Source organism: Trachypithecus francoisi, unplaced genomic scaffold, assembly GCF_009764315.1.
Source record: "Trachypithecus francoisi isolate TF-2019V2 unplaced genomic scaffold, Tfra_2.0 Lachesis_group1, whole genome shotgun sequence".
Lineage (NCBI taxonomy): Eukaryota > Metazoa > Chordata > Mammalia > Primates > Cercopithecidae > Trachypithecus > Trachypithecus francoisi.
Window position 1 is genome coordinate 108,959,430 of NW_022681454.1, and position 19,419 is coordinate 108,978,848.

At 42.2% G+C, this 19,419-nt stretch overlaps 1 protein-coding gene and 1 pseudogene across 6 annotated transcripts in view; both read left to right on the forward strand.

Moving 5' to 3' along the window:
• ALPK1 (alpha kinase 1) overlaps window positions 1-19,419 on the forward strand; it is a 140,780-nt gene that overhangs the window by 51,129 nt on the left and 70,232 nt on the right. For 4 of the 6 annotated variants that reach the window (XM_033215019.1, XM_033215022.1, XM_033215020.1 and 1 more), the window contains one exon: window positions 7,677-7,930. The exons of the other annotated variants lie outside the window; for them this stretch is intronic. The gene's annotated coding sequence lies outside the window, so the exon portion shown is untranslated. The remainder of the gene's footprint in view (window positions 1-7,676; window positions 7,931-19,419) is intronic. 6 annotated transcript variants of the gene reach the window in all.
• On the forward strand, window positions 1,397-7,670 carry LOC117085801 (annotated as a pseudogene).

The following is a 19,419-nucleotide window of genomic DNA, read 5'->3' on the forward strand; positions in this document are numbered from 1 at the left end:
CTGGCCGTAATTCACTTTTCTAATCCACTCTCCCCATGAAGGACATATGGTTTGTTTCCTTTTGCTTGTTTGCTAATTACAAACTGTGTCACTATGAAGATTCTTATACATAGCCCCTAGATACAGATACAAGAATTTCTCTAAATTAGAGTATATACTTAAGAGTAGACACTGGGTCAGTGAGTGTGCATCTTTGATTTTACTGGATAATGCTGAACTGTAGGTTCCAATAATGGTGACTTGGAGTAACTAACGCTGACTGTTCTTGACGATTGTTATTATCCAGTTGCTTTTTTTTTTCAATCAAGAAGTTGCGAAGGGGCCAAGCGTGGGGGCTCACACCTGTAATCTCAGCACTTTGGGAAGCTGAGGCGGGTGGATCACTTGAGGTCCGGAGTTCAAGACCAGCCTGGCCAACATGGCAAAACCCTGTCTCTACTAAAAATACAAAAAATTAGCCAGGTGTGGTGGCGCAGGCCTGTAATCCCAGCTACTCGGAAAGTTGAAGCAGGAGAATTGCTTGAACCTGGGAGGCAGAGGTTTCAGTGAGCCAAGATTGCACCACTGCACTCCAACCTGAGCTACAGAGTAAGACTCTGTCTCAAAATAAATAAATAAATAAATAAATAAGTTGTGAAGGGTTTTCCAATGTGGTTTGAGTTTGTATTTCCTGATTACTAATGAGGTCAGACACTTTTCATATGTTTATTAGCCATTCACATTTCTTCTCCTGTGAAGAGTCTGTTCGTCTTTTGTCTATTCTTTTCCTACTATGTGGTTGGTCTTTTTCTCATTGATTTACAGAAATTCTTTATATATTCAGGGTAGAAATCTTTTGTCAGCTACGAAAGCCACAAATACTGTCTCCCAGTTTGTGATTTTTCTTTCCATTTTTTTATGGTGTCATTTTACTAATCAGAAGTTATCCTTAATTACAATCTTTTCCCTTATGATTTGGTTGCTTTTTGCAAGCAATTAAAATTTTTTTTCCTAATGAAAGGTATTCTCTATTAGATATTCTCTTTTACACATTGTGTAGTTTTTCAATTTTATAATATTGATTTCAAATAAATAAATAACCAGTTAGCTCAATGCCGTATATCGAGCTCTGTAATAAATCAAGTTCCCGTATATATGTAGGTCTCTTGCTGGACTCACTATTTTATTTGTAAGGTCAATTTTTCTTTTACCATTTTTTGTTTTGTTTTGTTTTGTTTTTGTTTTTTGTTTTCAGACAGAGTCTTAACTCTATCAGCCAGGGGCTGGAGTGTAACGGCATGATCTTGGCTCACTGCAGCCTCCATCTCCCAGGTTCAAGTAAGTCTCAAGCCTCAGCCTCCCAGGTAGCTCGGATTACAAGCATGAGCCACCACACCCAGCTAATTTTTGTGTTTTTAGTACATATGGGGTTTCACTATGTTGTCCAGGCTGGTCTCGAACTCCTGGCCTCAAGTGATCTGCCCACCTCGGCCTCCCAAAGTGCTGGAACTACAGGCATGAGCCACCATGCCTGGACTGTAAGGTCAATTTTTCTAAGTGCCAATAATTTTTGCATTATTTAATTATATATTTATTATTGACATTTGGTATAACACTGTGCTCTCCTCATTATTCTTTATCAGGAATGTCTTTATGATTGTTGAGCTGTTTTTCCATACAAATTTTAAAATCACCTTTTTAGGTTACACACAAAGACAGACAGACACAAACAGAACTGTTGAGATTTTGACTGCAGTTGCATTAAAGTTACAGATTAATTTGAACGTTGAATTTTCCAGACCACAAACATGGAATATCTCCTCATGTCTTCCCATGAGGTAAATGTTACAATTTTTTCTCTGAAAGTCTTGTGCACATATTAGAATTAATCTCAGATACTTCATATATATTACTTTTATACCTTACATATTTTGTACCATTGTAAATGATGTATTTTTATTAAATTTCATTTTCTAAGCATTTGTTGCAAATTTAAGATATTTTGTCTAAGGTTAGATTTATCGGGTTGTTGAACGATTCTTAAAATTTTGTTGGTAAAATTATATGTTTCAAGTCCGCCTTGCTGTCAGCCAGTGTTGGATGCTGGGGACTCAGGGAGGCCCACCCGGACCAGTGCGGGAGACAGCGAACCAAGCAGAAGCTGGACCGAGCTGGAAAGGAGAGCTAGAGAGGAAGGAGAGGAGGCAGTCAGGGCTCTCAGGAGCCGGGTCCTGGGCAAGGGGCAGCCGTTTTCAAATTTTCAGAAAAGCGGTCGGCTCACACTCGGGCAGTAAAAAGGTGCCTCTGGGGAGGAGGCCCACGCAGCTCGCCGGGCAATGGTGGTGGCTGAGCCTAGGGAAGTGGCAGTGGAACGGAGACCCTGGTGGGGGATGACATCAAGGGAAGAGATGGGCGGGACCCCAGATTTCTGCCTGTGGGCGATGGAAGTGAGGTTCACTGAGCAGGGAAGCTGGACACAGAACGCGCAAAGGGCAGAGTAGACAGCTGGTGGCCAAAGAGCAGGGGGACCCCCTCTGCGGGGGAAAAGTTTCCGATGGGAACACAAAGCAGCTGACCAGAAGTGGGGGCGAAAGTGCAGCGCGCTCAAGGGCGACTGAGCGCCTTAGCCCTCGAAGTCTGAATTGCCTGACAGCGGGGGACGCGGTGGCAGCGCTCGACTGGAGTCGGTTGAGTTTCTGAGGGCCTCCAGTTCTGGAAGGCTCGCTGCAGAGACAAGAGAGGAACCTGTTCCATAGGGATTCTAGAAGAGAACAGCGTTGTGTCCCAGTGAGCATGCTCGCATCAATTATCCAGAGTGGCTGAGACCCTGAGGTATCTGGAGTAGTTTTTTCGCACAGACCCGAATAGCCTGCCCCTCAGGCACACTCTGTGCCCTTCTGAGAACAGGCTGATATGCCCAAGATAGTCGTGAATGGTGTGACCATAGACTTCCCTTTCCAGCCCTACAAATGCCAACAGGAGTACATGACCAAGGTCCTGGAATGTCTGCAGGAGAAGGTGAATGGCATCCTGGAGAGCCCCACCGACGCAGGGAAGACACTGCCTCCTGTGCACCACGCTGGCCTGGTGAGAACACCCAGGACACCATCTTTACCCGCAATATTGCCAAGAGGGTGCAAGGGGAGCTTCTCGCAGATCGGGCCTTTGTCATCCTGGGACAGTGCTGCTGCTGCTGTTGGAGACCTCATAGCTTGCAACACGGACATCCCAAAGATCATTTATGCCTTTAGGACCCTCTTACAACTCACACAGGTCATCAACGAACTTCGGAACATCTACCGGCCTAAGGTGTGTGTGCTGGGCTCCCAGGAGCAGCTGTGCATCCACTCTGAGGTGAAGAAGCAAAAGAGTAACCACATGAAGATCCACTTGTGCCGCAAGAAGGTGGCAAGTCACTCTGTAATTTCTACAACAATGTAGAAGAGAAAAGCCTGGAGCAGGAGCTGGTCAGCCCCATCCTGGACATCGAGGACTTGGTCAAGAGGGGAAACAAGTATGGGGTATGCCCTTATTACCTGTCCCGGAACCTGAAGCAGCAAGCCAACATCATCTTCATGCCATACAGTTACTTGTTGGATGCCAAGAGGCGCAGAGCACACAACATTGACCTGAAGGGGACGGTCCTGATCTTTGATGAAACTCACAACGTGGAGCTGTATGAAGAATTGGCATCCTTTGACCTGACAACCCATGACCTGGCTTTGGGACTGGAGTCATAGACCAGGTGCTGGAGGAGCAGATCAAGGCGGTGCAGCAGGCTGAGCCCCACTCAGAGTTCAGGGGGATCCCACCAGCTCAGGGCTGAACATGGAGCTGCAAGACATTGCAAAGCTGAAGATGATCCTGCTCTGCCTGGAGTAGGCCATCAATGCCGTTGAGCTCCCTGGAGATGAGAGCGGTGTCACCAAACCTGGGAGCTACATCTTTGAGCTGTTTGCTGAAGCCCAGATCATGTTACAGACCAATGGCTGCATCCTGGACTTGCTGGACCAGATCATCCAGCACCTGGCAGGACGTGCTGGAGTGTTCGCCAACAAGACCGGACTGCGGAAGCTGGCGGATATCATCCAGATCGTGTTCAGTGTAGACCCCTCCGAGGGTGGCCCTGGTTTCCTGGCAAGGCTGGGGGCCTATAAAGTGTACATCCATCCTGATGCCTGTCACCGAAGGGCGGCTCAGCCATCTGATACCTGGAGCACCACTGCAGCCAGAAAGCGAGGGAAGGTGCTGAGCTACTGGTGCTTCAGTCCTGGCCACACCATGTGCAAGCTGGTTCATCAGGGTGTCTGCTTTCTCGTCCTCACTGGTGGCATGCTGGTCCCGGGATCCTCCTTTGCCCTGGAGATGTAGATCCCTTTTCCAGTCTGCCTGGAGAACCCACACATCATCGACAAGCACCAGATCTGGGTGGGGATCGTCCTCAGAGGCCCTGACGGAGCCCAGTTGAGCTCAGCGTTTGACAGACGGTTTTCCGAGGAGTGCTTGTCCTCCTTGGGGATGGCTCTGGGCAACATCACCCACATGGTGCCCTGTGGGCTCCTGATCTTCTTCCCTTCATATCCCATCATAGAAAAGAGCCTGGAGTTCTGGCGGGCCCGTGTCTTGGCTAGGAGGCACTGAAGCCTCTGTTTGTGGAGCCCAGGAGCAAAAGCAGCTTCTCTGAGACCATGAGTGTTTACTAAGCGAGGACTGCCTTTCCCGGGTCTACCGGCGCCGTCTTACTGGCAGTATGCCAGGGAAAGGCCAGGGAGGGGCTGGACTTCTCAGACAATAATGGCTGTAGTGTGATCGTCACAAGCCTCCCATAGCCCCCACGCATGGACCCCTGGTTGTCCTCAGGATTCAGTTCCTGGATGAGATTAAGGGTCAGGTTGGGGCTGGGGGCCAGTTCCTCTCTGGGCAGGAGTGGTACCGGCAGCAGGCATCCAGGGCTGTGAACCAGGTCATTGAGCGCATGATCTGGCACTGCCAGAACTGCGGGGCTGTCTTCCTCTGTGACCACAGGTTCACCTTTGCCGACCCCAGAGCCCAGCTGCCCTGCTGGGTGTGTCCCCACATCAGGGTGTACAACAACTTTGGCCATGTCATCCAAGACATGGCCCAGTTCTGTGTTGCTAAGTGAACTATGCCAGCACCAGCACCCCAGGCTGCAGCACCCAGTTTGTGTGAGGGAGAAGACGCTGTCAGGGTGGCTAAGTCACCTGGCCCCCTCCTCTCCACCAGGAAAGCTAAGAGTCTGGACCTGTACGTCCTCAACCTGAAGCAGAGGCCGTCAGGGTCACCAGCTGCTGGTGGTGGGCTGGGGGGCCCTGGCGAGGAGCAAACCCACAGGTGCTCCACCCTGTCCCTCCCATCTAAGAGGCTGGCAGAGGAGCCGCAAGGAAGGAGGAAGAAGATCTGGCTGGTCAGCCAGTCGGAGGAGCCCGTGGCTGGTGCACGGGCAGACAGGGCCAAACTCTTCATGGTGGCCATGAAGCAGGAGCTGAGCCAAGCCAACTTCGCCACCTTCACCCAGGTCCTGCAGGAGTACAAGGGTTCTGATGACTTAGCTGCCCTGGCGGCCTGTCTCGGCCTCCTCTTTGCTGATGACCCCAAGAAGCACAGCCTGCTCCAACACTTCTACCAGTTTGTGTGGCCCCACCACAAGCAGCAGTTTGAGGAGGTCTGTATACAGCTAACAGGACAAGGCTGCAGCTATCAGCCTGAGCACAGCATGCCCCGAAGGCAGTGGGCACAGCCAGCCCTGGACCCTGCTGGAAGGACAGCACCGGATCCCAAGCTGACCCTGTCCAAGGCTGTGGCCCAGCAGCTGGACCCCAGAGAGCACCTGAACCAGGGCAGATCCCACCTGTCCCCCAGATCACCCCCCACAGGAAACCCTGGCAGGTACCCACAGTGGGGGTCCAGAGCGTCCAGAGCAGGGAAGCAGGGCCAGCACACCGTGAGTGCTTATCTGGCAGATGCCCACAGGGCCTTGGGGTCCACAGGCTGTAGCCAGCTCTTGGCAGCACTGACAGCCTACAAGCAGGATGACGACCTGGACAACATCCTGGCGGTACTGGCCGCACTGACCATTGCGAAGCCTGAGGACTTCCCCCTGCTGCAGAGGTTCAGCATGTTTGTGCATCCACACCACTAGCAGCACTTCTTGCAGACATGCACAGACCTGGCCAGCTGGTCCTACCCAGGCATGGAGCCGCCAGTACCCCAAGAGGAGAGTCTTGCCATGCTTCTGTGCTCACCCAGGGGGCTTCCCAATCAGACCCCTCATGGTGCGAGAAGCCTGGGAAGACCCAGAGCAAGATCTCATCCTTCCTTAGACAGAGGCCAGCAGCGGCCTTGGGGGAGGATGGTGTGGCTGCAGGGCCAAGTCAGTCCCCCGGACCTCCCCACGTGCATGCAGCGTCTGAGTGGGGCCTCTAGGACATGCCCAGCCTGCCACACTGCCTCCAGGAAGCAGAGCATCACTCAGGTCTTCTGGCCAGAGCCCTGGTGAGTGCCCATGGAGGCCCTCAGCATGCCCAGTGTGGCTTGATCACCTGCCTGTCCGGCTGTCGTGGGCCAAGAACCCACTCAACAGAATAGGCCAGAGAACACTTAAAATCTACTCTTAGCAATTTGCAAGCATACAATAGAATTATTTTCAATAACTATAGTTATTAACTATAGTCACCAGATCCAACAGACCTCTTGAGTTCATTTCTCCTCTCTAACTGAAATTTTGCATCCTTTGACCAGCTTCTCCCCAGGCCCTGACCCCATCCCTGCATCTCCTAGTAACCCCCGTGCTGCTCTATGTGTCTATGAATTCAACATTTTTAGATTTCACAAATATGTGAGATCATATGTTATTTATCTTTCTGTATCTGTCTTATTTCATTTAACATAACATGCTCCAGGATCATCCATATTGTTGCAGATGACAGGGTTTCCTTCTATTTTTAAGGCTGAATAATATTCCATTGTGTATATATATATGACATTTTCTTTATTCGTTTATCCTTGATGGAAATTTAGGCTACTTCCATATCTTGACTATTGTGAATAATGCTGCCATGAATATAAGAGTGCAGAAATCTCTTCAATACATTGTTATTGTTGTAGCTTTATATTAAGTACAATTGTTTTGTATGATAATTTAGGTTGGTTCCATATCTTGGCTATTGTGAATAATGCTGCAATGAATATGGGAGTGCAGAAATCTCTTTGATACATTGTTATTGTTGTAGCTTTATGTTAAATACAATCAATGTTTGCTTAGATTTTGCCAATAATCTACAAGTTTTTTTGCTTATTAGTTCTGCTTGACTCTCAAGCCCTTGATCAGTGATCTTTCTTCTCTCTAAAGTACATACTTTAGAAATTTGTTTAGTGAGGATCTATTGATGTTTCTTTTAAAATACCTTTATATTGCAAGTTTTCTCCCCCAGCACATGAAAGATATCCTTTTGCTGTCTTCTTGTTTACATTGTTGCTTTTAGGTAACCAACTGTATGTAAGTCCATTGTTTTTTCTTTGGAGGTAACTTGTCTTTTCTCTCTAGTGGCTTTAAAGATCTATGTCTTTTGTGTTCCATGGTTTCATTATGGTATTTTTATATATGGATATTTATTTATTATTTATCGTGCTTGGGGATCCTGAGTATTTTGGTTACTCTTGGCCCTTTCTGTTCTCAGATTGCACATCCTTGGACTCAACCAACCATGGATTGAAAATATTTGAATAAAGAGATAAGCAGAAAATGGTGGATAGGAGGCCGGACTAACTTGCAGCTCCCACTCAGATGGACAGAACAGCATGCAGAGATCCACACTGTGAACTTTTACTCCAAGAACCACCACAGGAACATACCAAGAAAGCCCAGAGAATCCACTGACCCTTTGAAGGAGGCAGATTGCCGCTGCAGGCTCTGTGGGACAGCCGAGGAACTGTGAGTCAGCTTGCTTTCTCAGCTGGGAGGCTTGTTACCTGTGACAAGTTCTCAGCCCTGCTCACTGGCTGCCTGGAAATAAACCTGGTGCTGTTGGGGGAGGGTCACAGTGGGAATGAGACTGCCCTTTAGGGCTGTAGGCTGCCTGGAAGCTGGGTGAGGCCTGTGGCTGCTGGCATTCCCCAACTTCTCTGGCAACCTGTGTGTGTAATGCAGCAGAGACAGAATCCCCCTGGGAGCATAACTCCATTGGCCTGGGAACCAGACTCCCATCCCCCACAGCAGCTGCAGCAAGCCCTGGCCAAGGAGAGTCTGAGCTTAGACACGCCTAACCCTGCCCCCATCTGATGGTCTTTTACTGCTTTCCCTGGTAGGGAGGACAAAGGACATACTCTCTTGGGGGCTCTATGACTCCACCCACTGCCTGACTCTAGGGCAAGCTTGTATCCTCCCTATACAACCACAGCTGATGCACTCTTGAAAGTGCTACCTCCTGACTGGAGGCCAACGTACACAAAACCAGTGTACTAAACAAAAGCACAAGCAAGGACCCTCACTAGTCTTCTTCATTCCGCTGCTACCTCTGGAGTAGATGCTGGTATCCATGGCTGAGAAGCCTGAAGATGGATCACATCACAGGACTCCTTGCAGACACTCCCCAGTACCAACCTGGAGCCCAGTAGCTCTGCTGGTGGCTAAATCAAGAAGAGCAATAACAATCACTGCAGTCTGGCTCTCAGGAAGCCCCATTCCTAGGGGAAGGGGGAGAGCCTCACATCAAGGGAGCACCCATGGGGCAAAAGAACCTGAACAGCAGATCTGAGTCCTAGATCTTCCTTCTGACATAGTCTAACCAAATGAGAAGGAACCAGACAAGCAATTCTGGCAATATGACAAAACGAGGTTTTTTATCACCCCCAAAAGATCACACTAGCTCACCAGCAATGAATCCAAACCAAGACAAAATCTCTGAATTGGCAGAAAAAGAATTCAGAAGGTCGACTATTAAGCCAATCAAGGAGACACCAGAGAAAGGTGAAGTCCAACTTAAGGAAATCAAAAAAAAGACACAAGATATTAATGGAAAAATCTCCAGTGAAATAGCATAAATAAAAAACAACCACAACTTCTGGAAATCAAGGACACACTTAGAAAAATGTAAAATGCACTGGAAAGTCTCAGCAACAGAATCAAACTAGTAGAAGAAAGAACTTCAGAGCTTAAAGACAAGACTTTCAAATTAAACCAATCTGACAGACAAAGAAAAAAGAATTAAAAAAAAAAAATGAACAGAGCCTCCAAGAAGTCTGGGATTATGTTAAAGGACTAAACCTACAAATAATTGGTGTTCCCAAGGAAGAAGAGAAATCTAAAAGTTTGGAAATAATCAAGGGAATAATCAAGGAAAATTCCCTGGTCTTGCTAGAGATCTAGATATTCAAATACAAGAAGCTCAAACACCTGGAACATCTGGGAAATTTATTGCAAAAAGATCATCACCTAGGCACATAGTCATCAGGTTATCTAAAGCCAAGATGAAGGAAAGAATCTTAAGAGCTATGAGGCAAAAGCATCAGGTAATCTTTTAAGGAAGACTTATCAGATTGACAGCAGATTTCTCAGCAGAAACCCTACAAGCTAGAAGGGATTAGAGTCCTATCTTTAGCCTCCTTAAACAAAACAATTGCAGACAAAATTTTGTATCCAGCGAAATTAAGCTTCATAAATGAAGGAAAGATACAGTCTTTTTCAGACAAACAAATGCTGAGAGAATTTGCCACTATCAAGCCAGCACTGCAAGAACTGCTAAAAAGAGCTCTAAATCTTGAAACAAATGATTGAAATACACCAAAATAGGATCTCCTTAAACAATAAATCTCACAGGACATATAACACCATAACATAATGGAAAAACAGTAAGGTATTCAGGTAACAAATAGCATGATGAATAGAATAGTACCTTACATCTCGATACTAATGATGAATGTAAATAGCCTAAATGCTCCATTTAAAAGATACAGAATAGCAGAATGGATAATAACTCACCAACCACATAAGGACTCACATAAACTTAAGGTAAAGGGGCAGAAAAAGATATTCCATGCAAATGGACACCAAAAATGAGCAGGAATAGCTATTCTTGTATTAGACAAAACAAACTTTAAAACAACAGCAGTTAAAAAAGAAAAAGAGGAATATTGTATAATGATAAAAGGACTAGTCCAACAGGAAAATATCACAATCCTAAATATATATGCATCTCACACTAGAGCTCCCACATTTATCAAACAATTACTACTAGACCTAAAAAATGAGATAGACAACAACACAATAATAGTGGGGGACTTCAGTACTCCACTGACAGCACTAGACAGGTCATCAAGACAAAAAGTCAACAAGGCAACAATGGATTTAAACTATACAAGAAATGGACTTCACAGATATTTACAGAACATTGTTATTGTTCTACCCAACAACCCCAGAATATACATTCTATTCATCATTGCATGGAACTTTCTCCAAGATAGACCATATGATATAGGCCACAAAACAAGTCTCAACAAATTTAAGAAAATCAATATTATATCCAGTACTCTCTCAGGCTGCAGTGGAATAAAATTGGAATCAACTCCAAAAGGAACCATCAAAACCAAGCAAATATATGGAAATGAAATAACCTGCTCCTGAATGATTGTTGGGTCAACAGTGAAATCAAGATGGAAATTAAACAATTTTTTGAACTGAGTGATAATTGTGGCACAACCTATCAAAACCTCTGGGATACCAAAAAGGCAGTGCCAAGAGGAAAGTTCATAGCATTAAATGTCTACACTAAAAAGGCTGAAAGAGCATGAATAGACGATCTAAGGTCACACCTCAAGGAACTAGAGAAACAAGAACAAAGCAAACACAAACTTAGCATTAGAAAAGAAATAACCAAGATCAGAGCAGAACTAAATTAAATTAAATATGTATATTTATATACAAAAAATAAATAAAACAAAAAGCTGGTTCTTTGAAAAGATAAATAAAACTGGTAGACCATTAGTGAGATTAACCAAGAAAAGAAGAGAAAAGATCCAAATAAGCTCAATTAGAAAAGAAATGGAAGATATTACAACTGATACCACAGAAATACAAAAGATCATTCAATACCTTTATGTGCATAAACTAGAAAACCTAGAGGAGATGGATAATTTCCTGGAAATATACAACCCTCCTACATTAAACCAGGAAGAAATAGAAACTCTGAACAGACCAATAACAAGCAGTGAGATTGAAATGGTAATTACCCCAAACAATAAAAGTCCGAGACTAGATGGGTTCACAGCTGAATTCTATCAGACATGCAAAGAATTGGTACCAGTCCTATTAACACTGTTCCAAAAGACAGAGAAAGGGGGAATCTTCCTTAAATCATGCTATGAAGCCACTATTGCCCTAATACCAAAACCAGGAAAATATATCACACAAAAAAGAAAACTACAGACCAATTTCCCTGGTGAACATAGATGCAAAAATCCTCAACAAAATGCTAGCTAACAGAACCCAACGGCATACCAAAAACATAATCCACCATGATCAAGTGGGTTTAATACCAGGGACGCACGGATGGTTTAACATACACAAGTCAATAAATGTGATACACCACACAAACAGAACTAAAAACAAAAATCACTTGATCATCTCAATAGACACAGTAAAAGCATTTAACAAAATCCAGTATCACTTTATGATTAAAACCCTCAGCAAAATCAGTATAGAAAGGCCATACCTTAAGGTAATAAAAGTTGTCTATAACAAACTGACAGCCAACATTATACTGAATGTGGAAAAGTTGAAAGCACTTCCCCCTGAGAGCTGGAACAAGACAAGGATGCCCACTTTCACCACTCCTATTCAACGTGGTACTGGAAGTCCTAGCCAGAGCAATCAGCCAAGAGAAAGAAATAAAGGGCACCCAAGTTGGTAATGAGGAGGTCAAACGGTCACTCTTTGCTGATGACATGATTGTATAACTATTATAGAAAACCCTAAAGACTCATCCAAAAAGCTTCTAGAACTGGTAATAAATTCAGCAGTTTCAGGGTACAATATTAATGTACACAAATCATTAGCCCTGCTACATACCAATAGTGACCAAGCTGACATTCAAATCGAGAACCCAACCCCTTTTACAATAGATTCAAAAGAAATACAACACTTAGGAATATACTTAACCAAGGAGATGAAAGACCTCTACAAAGAAAACTACAAAACACTGCTGAAAGAAATAACAGAAAACACAAACAAATGGAAACATCCTGTGCTCATGGACTGGTAGAATCAGTATTGTGAAAATGACCATACTGCCAAAAGCAGTCTATAAATTCAATGCAATGCCCATCAAAATACTGCCATAATTATTCACAGAATTAGAAAAAACAACTCTAAAATTCATACAAAACCAAAAATAGCCCGCATAGTCAAAGCAAGACTAAGCAAAAAGAACAAATCTGGAACCATCACATTACCTGATTTCAAACTATACTATAATGCCATAGTCACCAAAACAGCATGGTACTGGTATAAAAATAGGCATATAGACCAATGGAACAGAATAGAGAACCTAGAAATAAAGCCAAATACTTACAGTCAACTGATCTTCGACAAAGTAAACAAAAACATATAGTGGGGAAAGGACGCCCTATTCAACAAATGGCGCTGGGATAATTGGCAAGCCACATGTAGAAGAATAAAACTGGATCCTCATCTTTATATATACAAAAATCAACTCAAGATGGATTAAATACGTCAATCTAAGACCTGAAATCATAAAAATTCTAGAAGATAACATTGGAAAAATCTTTCTAGATCTTGACTTAGGCAAAGACTTCTTGACCAAGAACACGAGAAAATCAAATGCAACAAAAACAAAGATTAAAAAATGAGATTAATTAAACTAAAAAGCTTCTGCATAGCAAAAGTAACAATCAGCAGAGTAAAAAGACAACCTTGAAAATCTTCTCAATCTATACATCCAACAAACGACTAATTTCCAGAATCTACAAATAAATCAGCAAGAAAAAAAACCAAACAATTCCATCAAAAAGTGGGCTAAGGACATGAATAGACAGTTTTCAAAAAAGATACACAAATGGCCAACAAACATATGAAAAAAATGCTTCACATCATTAATGATGAGGAAAATGCAAATCTTAGTCATTATGCGATACTGCCTTACTCCTGCAAGAATGGACATACTCAGAAAATGTTGGTGTGGACGTGGTGAAAAGGGAATACTTTTACACTGCTGGTGGAATGTAAACTAGTACAACTACTATGGAAAATTGTGTGTAGATCCCTTAAAGAACTAAAAGTAGAACTACCATTTGATCCAGCAATCCCACTCCTGGGTATCTACCCAGAGGAAAAGAAGTCATTATATGAAAAAGATACTTGCATATGCATGTTTATAGCAGCACAATTCACAAATGCAAAAATATGGCACCAGTCCAAATGCCCATCAATCAATGAGTGGATAAAGAAATTGTGCTATATATACACCATGGACTAATACTCACCCATAAAAAGAAATGAAATAATGGCATTTGCAGCAATCCGGATGTAACTGACGACCATTATTCTAAGTGAAGTAACTCAGGAATGGAAAACCAAACATCGTATATTCTCACTAATAAGTGGATGCTAAGTTATGAAGACACAAAGGCATAAGAATGATACAGTGGACTTTGAGGACTCAGGGGAAAGGGTGGGAGGTGGGTTAGGAATGAAAGACTACACATTGGGTACAGTGTCCACTGCTCTGGTGATGGGGTACACCTAAATCTCAGAAATCACCACTAAAGAACTTATTCATGTAGCCAAACACAATCCTGTTCCCCAAAAACCTATTTAAATAAACTAAATAAGTAAATAAAAAGTGGGTTATGAAACAGTGTATATACTGTTGATCCCAACTGTAATTTGAAAAACATGTTTATGCATATAAAAAAGAACAGTAGACTATACATCAGAATATTAACTGGTTATTTCTAGTGTTGGGATCAAGGAGAATTTCAGTTTTCCTTTTCATCTGTATTTTTTACTAGTTTCTGTCTTACACATAATTATAATAAAAGGTTTTTTTATGTTAATTTTTTTTTTTTTTTTTTTTTGAGACGGAGTCTCGCTCTGTCGCCCGGACTGGAGTGCAGTGGCCGGATCTCAGCTCACTGCAAGCTCCGCCTCCTGGGTTTACGCCATTCTCCTGCCTCAGCCTCCCCAGTAGCTGGGACTACAGGCGTCCGCCACCTCGCCCGGCTAGTTTTTTGTATTTTTCAGTAGAGACGGGGTTTCACCGTATTAGCCAGGATGGTCTCAATCTCCTGACCTCGTGATCCGCCCGTCTCGGCCTCCCAAAGTGCTGGGATTACAGGCTTGAGCCACCGCGCCCGGCCAAAAAATTTTTTTAAATAAAAAAATACAAATTTAAAATACAGCATAACAACTATTTACATTAGGTATTTTAAGTAATCTAGAGGTGATTTAAAATATAGGGGAGAATGTGTAACTACTACACCATTTTATATAAGAGACTTGAACATTCTTTGAAAGTGGTACCTGAGGAGGGTCCCAGAACCATTCTCCTGTGGAGAATGGTCTCCTGTTTGAAAAATTTGCAATCACAATTATCTCTCCAATTGGTTCTACTGCTGCTCCCTCTTCCCATCTAAGACTCTGATTAGACTTACGTTAAACCTTTTCTATCAATTATTTCCTGTTTTTTAGCCTCTCTTCATATATTCTATTTCTCTGCCTTTTTTCTGTTGAATTCTAAGTGACATATTCTGATTTATTTTCCAGTTCAAAAATTATATCTTCAGCTAGAGCTAATTTTTTTTTCTCTTGGAGACAGGGTCTTGCTCTGTTGCCCAGGCTGGAGTGCAATGGCATGATCTTGGCTCACTCCAACCTCCAGCTCCTGGGTTCAAGTGATTCTCCTGTCTCAGCCTCCTGAGTAGCTGGTCACCTATAATTCATTGCACCACCACATGCACCACAACGCCTGGTTAATTTTTGTATTTGTAGTAGAGACAGGGTCTTGCCATGTTGGCCAGGCTGCTCTTGAACTCTTGACGTCAAGTGATCCACCCACCTCCACCTCCCAAAGTACTGGGATTATAGGCATGAGCCACTGATCCCAACCTAGAGCAAATATTTTTATCGAATCTATGCATTCATTGAATTTGAAATTTTTTATTATTATATTTTTATTTCTAGAAATTATTATTCTTAGTCAATCTGCTTATGCCTTCTCCATAGCTTGTGCTGTTTGTTAATATTTTCAATACATTAATTCAGTTCCTTAAACATATTAAACATACATTTTATAGTCTATATCTGTTAACTCCATTATGTAAAGTCTTTGTGGGTCTGATTTTAGTATCTGCTGTTTCTGCTTTCATTCATGATTTCTTTTTGCCTTATATATTTTGTGAGATTTGATCAGGAGCTCATGCGTCTTAGTATTTTATAGGTGGGAATTCTTTGAAGCTTGGATTGAGGTTAATTTTTTAAAGAAAGGATTATATTTAGTCACATCAGTTGACTGGGAACACTACTAACCTCATCATTTTAAATAATTTATTTTAAATTAATCATTAGCTGGAGGTTTTATGGACTTTGTGTCTTCAAATTCTCAAGGGAAAAATTTTTATTCCCCTCCATGAAGCAGCATGTTTTGCCGCAGACAATTTTCCTGGGAGGTGAGGGGAGAGGATGAGGATTTATTTTTTAGTTCACTCTTACACTGAAGGTGCAACCTTTTAGAATCTCAGTTTTAGGCAGGGGGTGTGCAGTCTTCACTTAAATTCCTACCTCAGTTAAGGCCTTTGGTTTCATTTTCTCCCCTCTCACCTTACAAGACAGAGAAAACCAGTTTTAAGTTCACAGTTTGCCAAATACAATCAAGGCAATGGCTAGTTTCTGTATTGCAGTTAACTTTTTAGGTTCCAGCTTTTACTCGTTTTTTGTTTTCTTAGTACTGCTTCCTCTCTTGCCATTTTATTGACATATTTTCGAGATTTAAAATGTTTTTGCAGCATTTTTAATTGTTTTCAGTGGGAGTGTTAGGTAGTCTTCCTCACTGCTAGAAATAAAAGTCTACTTTTTTATGTTTTTGGTGACTTAGAAGTTGCCTTCTTCTCCCTTTTAATGCAGTTTTAAAATGCTGACAAATGCCTATTACCCAATAATATCTCTCTGATTCCCACACTTGCCTTACTCTCCAGTTAGCTGTCTCTTTCTCCATTTGTTTCCCCAATTCTACTGCCAATCAGTGCAAGAGGCAATGTGGTGAAAGTTTATGTCTGTGGGTGCTCAGAGAAGAGTAAAATGGTGGGAATGGCTGGATTGTCATTGCTTGGTCCCTGATTAAAGAAATATATTCTTGTTGTACATTAGAGACCAGAATACCTTTTCTCATAGAAACAATATGAGAAATGAGTATAAATTAAAAAGTCGTTTTAGATTAGCTGGGTGTGGTGGTACATGCCTCTAATCCCAGCTACTCAGAGGCTGAGGCACAAGAATCGCCTGAACCCAGGAGGCAGAGGGTTGCAGTGAGCCCAGATCACACCACTCCGCTCCAGCCTGGGTGACAGAGCAAGACTCAATCTCAAAAAGAAAAGAAAACAAAAGTTGTTTTAGAATAATTATTCATGTACATATGAATTAAATAAGCTCTGTGGGCTTGCTTATGAATCTAACCAAGGATTAATTAAATTCCAACACAGTTAATTTAAATTGAGCTTGCAGAGTACAATTGTGTATTATATACCCTGTATATTTATCTAGTTTACTTTTTAATATATTTGCATCTTATCCTTCTAATTATATTGTAAATTCCTTGACAGTAAAAATCATCGCTAATATTTCTTTACTCTTCTCCACATCTTCTAGCTTGGGGATTCTGACTAGTTGGCTAGTGGGTTATAATAGCAGTGGCACCCAGTAGACAATGGAATATCTTTTAAGCCATTTTCCTCGATATATTCCCTAATGGGGTACTAATTGTCCACTGAAAAAGATTCAAACACAGATGCTAAAAGAAATGGGGCTTTGAATAATCCACTGGTTTGGTTACTTTTTATAATAGCTCATTTGTCAGTTATCCCATAACTCAGCCACTCAACTAAATTCTGAGTTACCAACAGAACTGAAGAATTTATATATCAATATCACACACGGAATGTATAAACACATGACCACTTAGCTGTGAGTGTGCACATGTGCCTTAAGGTGTATCATTCTAACTTTGTTGGGTATTTATTCCAAAAGTATCTGTTTGTATGTCTGATTGCGTTTCCTGGACCCTTTCTATTTGATTTTTAAGGAAAAAAAGTACAGGGAAGGGATATTAAAAGAGAAAAAGTAATTCATTGATTACCAAACATATTGGGAAACTCCCATTATTTAAATGTAAAAACAATATACAGCTCACAGAATGCCACAATTCAGGGGAAGAAAAACTGGTATGTGTTGAGATTGAAAATGATTCTTTTATAAATGAAGTTGACCAAAATTTCCAGCAGGACTGTTGCCTGAAGGAAAGTTTCTAGGCTCCAGCCTCTGTTATGCCTAACAATGAACCATACAAGTCTGGACAGATGGTTGGATTCCAAAGCGTTTCTCATGTTACAGTATTTTCTTCCTATTGTCTCCTCTGAATTCTACAGAGAAAAGGGAAAATGCTGCAACTTTCAAAAAGTGTAAAGAATATCTTCAGTACATTTCTGGGGAATTGCAAGTACTAAACATGAATTACCTTGGAAATCTCTTCTTCCTTTTTAGAAATGTTGTCTTGGCTAAAATATGATTTTTTATTGTGGATGGTATGATTTATCTAACTTATCTTTATAGGTAGAAATACAGAATAGGAGGTGTATTTATGTCTTTTCCTAGAAGATCTCTTCTACGCTCCTTGTCTCAAAACACGGTAACACTGTCCATTCAGTTTTGGGCTATGGTGAAGGAGAAACTGGTACTCATTCTTAATAACATTCATATTCATCCAATGCCAATATTGCATTTATTCCCCAAACAGCTCTCAATTCTGTCCAGTTTTCTACATCTGTAATACTATCGCTCTGGTCTAAAGTCCTGATACTTTTCACATGAATTTTTGCAATAATACCTAACTGATCTGCCGGCAGTTACCTCCCTGCAAACCCCCACCCCGAACTACACACTACAGCTAAAACAGAGTGATTTTTTCCAAACGCAAACCTGGCCAGGGTCCTCCTGCTACCCTAAGAGTTTCCTAGCACTCTTAGGGTAAAGGTACAATTTTTTACCAGGCACACATAGGCCCGCACAGCCCCTATTTACCTCTCCAGTCTCACCTCATATCAACTTTCTCTTTTTATCTCTAGTTCAGCCAACCTGTCCATCTTTCATTCCCTCTCTAGTTCCTTCTACATTCCCCATCATTTTAACTTCATTAAGCCCTATCACTCTTTGAAAGCTTGACTCAGGCATCACATTCTCAAAGAAGCCTCCCTTGATCTGCCCTAGCTTTACTCAAGTGATTAGGTCAAGTCCTGTTGTTTGCCTTCATACAACTGCATGCCCTATCTCTCTTTCACATCACTTAGACAAAAGGAAGAGATTTATGATCTTGTACATCAGGAATTGGTGTTGCAAGTGAAGAAACCAAATCAAATAAGTAATTTAGTAATCAACTTCTAAAATTCAAGCCAATATTTCTAACCACACAAAAATATACATACATAAAAACGATATGTAAGGGTTCTCAAAAGAGCTAGGGAATTTCTTAATAAACAAATATCAAATATTCTTTGGCAATAAACAACATAGTCTATTTAGACTGCTGCTGAGTATGTAATTTATGAGCTAGAAGCAGCTTAGCAATTGTTCCAACCAACTCCCTCAAAAATATAGATGAGAAAAGTCAATCTCAAAAGTGGATCCAGAAGTCTTACAAATAGTTAATGACAGAGTATAAAGTGGAATTAATCAACAAATATCTGTTGAACACTCTTGTAAGCATTAGTTTCCTATTTCTAGGTCCTCTTTTCATTACTATATGCTGTTTCCACTTAAGTCATTTACAGAAACAGAAGAATTAAAATTTACTTTAATTTGTCAACATAAAGAAGACTACCTTCTCTTTTTCTTTTCTTTTTTTTTTTTTTTTTGAGACAGAGTCTTGCCCTGTCACCCAGGCTGGAGTGAAGTGGCACGATCTTGGCTCACTGCAAGCTGCATCTCCCAGGTTCACGCCATTCTCCTGCCTCAGCCTTCCAAGTAGCTGGGACTGCAGGTGCAAGCCACCACAGCTGGCTAATTTTTTGTATTTTTAGTAGAGACTGGGTTTTACAGTAGCCAGGATGGTATCTAGCTCCTGAACTCGTGATCCCCCTGCCTCGGCCTCCCAAAGTGCTATGATTACAGGCGTGAGCCACTGCACCTGGCCTACTTTCTTT